Source organism: Schistocerca cancellata, unplaced genomic scaffold (genome assembly GCF_023864275.1).
Source record: "Schistocerca cancellata isolate TAMUIC-IGC-003103 unplaced genomic scaffold, iqSchCanc2.1 HiC_scaffold_512, whole genome shotgun sequence".
Lineage (NCBI taxonomy): Eukaryota > Metazoa > Arthropoda > Insecta > Orthoptera > Acrididae > Schistocerca > Schistocerca cancellata.
In genome coordinates, this window is record NW_026046526.1 from 7,501 (window position 1) to 10,000 (window position 2,500).

Genomic DNA, 2,500 nt, shown 5'->3' on the forward strand with positions numbered 1-2,500 from the left:
AACCAACAAAATAGAACCGAGGTCCTATTCCATTATTCCATGCACACAGTATTCAGGCGGGCTTGCCTGCTTTAAGCACTCTAATTTGTTCAAAGTAAACGTGCCGGCCCACCCAGACACTCAATAAAGAGCACCTTGGTAGGATTTCAACGGGGTCCGCCTCGGGACGCACGAACACGCACGAGGCGGTCGCACGCCTTCGGCTCGCCCCACCGGCAGGACGTCCCACGATACATGCCAGTTAAACACCGACGGGCGGTGAACCAACAGCGTGGGACACAAATCCAACTACGAGCTTTTTAACCGCAACAACTTTAATATACGCTATTGGAGCTGGAATTACCGCGGCTGCTGGCACCAGACTTGCCCTCCAATAGATACTCGTTAAAGGATTTAAAGTGTACTCATTCCGATTACGGGGCCTCGGATGAGTCCCGTATCGTTATTTTTCGTCACTACCTCCCCGTGCCGGGAGTGGGTAATTTGCGCGCCTGCTGCCTTCCTTGGATGTGGTAGCCGTTTCTCAGGCTCCCTCTCCGGAATCGAACCCTGATTCCCCGTTACCCGTTACAACCATGGTAGGCGCAGAACCTACCATCGACAGTTGATAAGGCAGACATTTGAAAGATGCGTCGCCGGTACGAGGACCGTGCGATCAGCCCAAAGTTATTCAGAGTCACCAAGGCAAACGGACCGGACGAGCCGACCGATTGGTTTTGATCTAATAAAAGCGTCCCTTCCATCTCTGGTCGGGACTCTGTTTGCATGTATTAGCTCTAGAATTACCACAGTTATCCAAGTAACGTGGGTACGATCTAAGGAACCATAACTGATTTAATGAGCCATTCGCGGTTTCACCTTAATGCGGCTTGTACTGAGACATGCATGGCTTAATCTTTGAGACAAGCATATGACTACTGGCAGGATCAACCAGGGAGCTGCGTCAACTAGAGCTGAGCAGCCGGCCGCCCGGGAGTGTGTCCCGGGGGCCCGCGCGAACACGCAAGCGTCCGCTCAATTATTCTGCAAACAGGAGGAGGCTGAGCTCCCCTGCACAATACACCTCGAAACCCTCTCAGGTCCCGGCGGCGCGCAGCGCCGTCCTAAGTACTTGGTCGGGTTCGAGAGAGGCGCAATCGCCCGGAGTTAGGCGAGTAGACGCTTTAGGTGCGACCACCCGTGCTCCCAACTGAGCTTGCCGCTGCCGACAGAGGCCCGGGAGCGTGCTGTCGTGGCATTGCCGGCGGGAGACAACACGCGCCACCTACGGTGACCGGCAGCTCCAACGCCAGCGCCACAGAAGGGCAAAGGCCCCACGTGGGTGCCGAAGCGAACTCTCCCAGCACAGCGCACGTGCCAACACGTCTGCACAACTGCGATACAAACCACCAGCGAGAACCGCTGGGGCGACCGAGCAGCAGACGGCGTCGCGGCGCCGAGTGCCGGGCGGCGGCGCATCCTCAACGCACACAGTCCTCAATCGGACCAGCACACTGCAGATGTCCACCGCGCTTCGCACCGGGCCGGCGAGGACCCACTTTGGCTGCACGGCGCCGCGCGCAGGGTGCCCCGGCGCGCAGCTGCGCCGCCTGCCGCGTCCGTCGGCCGGCGCGCCTGCCACTGGGCGCCCCCACCAGCCGGCTGTAGCGCGTGCGCCCACGCACCGCGCGGCCAGCACGCCGGGCGGCCCCCCCCTCACCGGCCGGGGACAGTCCCACCCACCCACAGCCGCGTATCGCTTCACACCCAGATCCACATTCACGTTCATTGGTGTGGTGGGTATCGCTGACACAACCGCGTCATAGCTGTACCGATCGTTGCCCTCACAGATGTACCTCCAGCAAGATCAACCGCACCACAACGGGTTACCAGTTGTTCATTTGCGTAACGTCACCAGTAAACGTACACGTCCACGTCCATCCCCGTTTGCAAAGTCAACTATTATTGCATGCCTGCCTGTCAGGTGTCAAGACACACTACATCCGCTCACATCCACGCAACAAAATGTGCCCGACTAGAGGGCACGTGGAAGGTGCCCCCGTACGTATGCGATGTCCATTGCGCGACGAACTGTCAACCGGCCTCTGTAGCATGTCGCAGATGTGGAACGCGGGACACCGTGCTATCACATTGTGTGAGAAGAGACTACTATGTCTGCATACACGCGCCACTACATGAACAGACGGCTCATGCTGATCGCCATCCACTGCGTCCATTACTCCCACACGTCTCTATGGCGTACCACACTGCAATACAGCTGTTATGGGGAGATGACACGTAGCTGTGTACACAACATTCTGAGCGGGTTGCGGTTGGACAACAATACATTAATGTAACGTGTCATATGCCATTTACAGAGCAGGTTAAGGCACAACGTGGGTTAGGTTAAGGCACAACGTGGGTTATGTTAAGGCACAACGTGGGTTATGTTAAGGCACAACGTGGGTTAGGTTAAGGCACAACGTGGGTTAGGTTAAGGCACAACGTGGGGTAGATTGCG

The 2,500-nt window shown here is 57.3% G+C and overlaps 1 non-coding gene across 1 annotated transcript in view; it reads right to left on the reverse strand.

Moving 5' to 3' along the window:
- LOC126128549 (small subunit ribosomal RNA) overlaps positions 1 to 937 on the reverse strand; it is a 1,909-nt gene extending 972 nt beyond the window's left edge. Inside the window, exon 1 of the ribosomal RNA XR_007527104.1 lies at positions 1 to 937. This exon is cut by the window's left edge and continues 972 nt beyond it. This is a non-coding gene — a ribosomal RNA (small subunit ribosomal RNA).
- Between the last annotated feature and the right edge of the window lie 1,563 nt (positions 938 to 2,500).